Below are 1,279 nucleotides of genomic sequence, written 5' to 3'. Positions count from 1 at the left end.
AGTTAGGAAAGGTGTGCGTCAGGATTGTACTCTTTTACATAATTATTCAATCTGTATGCTGAGCAAATCATCCAAGAAACAAGATTATTTGAAGAAAATATGGCATCAGAATTCATTGTAGACTCATTAAAAACCTGCAACATACAGCTGACACATCCTTGCTTTTCGAAAGCAGAGGACTCGAAGCACTTACTGATGAAGATCAAAGACCACAATCTTCAGAATAGGTTGTACTTCAGCATGAAGGAAGTAAAAGTCTTCGCACTGAGCCATGATGAACTGAGAAAATAATATTGAAGTCTTCAATGATTAATTTAACTTGGAGCCACATCATCATTGCACATGGATTCAGCAGCCAAGAAATCAAACAATGTGTAGCTTTGGGGAATAAATCTGCTGCAATATATCTCTTTAAAAAGTAAAGGTGCCATCTTGAAGACTAAGGTTTGCCTGACACAAGCCATGGTATTTTTAACTTCTTCACTTGCATCTGAAGGTTGGACATTGACAAAAGAAAATGAAGAAGAGTCGATACCTTTGAATTATAATTGAAGAATGTCAAATATACCATGGACAGACAAAATAATGAACCAATTTGTCTTGGAAAAATTATAGCTGGAATTCTTCTTGTAAAGGAGGTGGACAAGACTTTGTCTCACATACTTCGGACATGTCATCAAGAAGGACCAATCCTATACTTACCTGGCAGGGGAGACACCGTGATCAGGAAGGTGGTTTTCCCAGGGCGAGGCTCACCCATTGCACTCCGGGTGTGCTGACCCCTTCGATTTCCCCAAATGTGGGAAACTCGACTGCATAATTTGTGGTAGTAGGGGACTGTGTTCGCGCTCTCCCCTAATTAAAAAAAAAAAGAGGGACCAATCCCTGGAGAAAGACATCATGCTTGGTAAAGTAGAGGCCAATGAAAAAGGGCACGATCTCCAGCAAGATCGCTGGGTACAAAGTACGACAATGGACTCAACTAATTATAACAGCGATTCTGAATGTGGACCAAAGTTTCTCTGTTGTGTACAGATGCACTGTGAGTTGGAAGCTAACCACAGCCCAGTAATCTTAAGGCATTCGATGGCCACGTCCTTTGCCCATGGCTTACTGGAAGGGCTGAGCTTTTCATTTGGCAGCCAAGCACTTAATCCACTGCACCACCAAGACTCTTTGGACAGAGAATAGGCTGTTTTAAAACATGTTCTCTGCAAAATGGCGGAGAGTAGAGTTTTTGAAGGCTCTCTTCACTGGCAGAAGGCCCAATTCAGTGCTA

General features: G+C 41.6%; 1 non-coding gene across 1 annotated transcript; it reads left to right on the top strand.

Moving 5' to 3' along the window:
- Positions 1-694: 694 nt before the first annotated feature.
- Positions 695-858, top strand: LOC142460488 (U1 spliceosomal RNA). The gene has a single exon (XR_012786682.1). It is a non-coding gene; the product is annotated as a U1 spliceosomal RNA (small nuclear RNA).
- Positions 859-1,279: the final 421 nt, after the last annotated feature.

This window comes from Tenrec ecaudatus, chromosome 10 (genome assembly GCF_050624435.1).
Source record: "Tenrec ecaudatus isolate mTenEca1 chromosome 10, mTenEca1.hap1, whole genome shotgun sequence".
NCBI lineage: Eukaryota > Metazoa > Chordata > Mammalia > Afrosoricida > Tenrecidae > Tenrec > Tenrec ecaudatus.
Note: the sequence above shows the minus strand (reverse complement) of the source record. Positions and strands in the feature narration are given on the sequence as shown.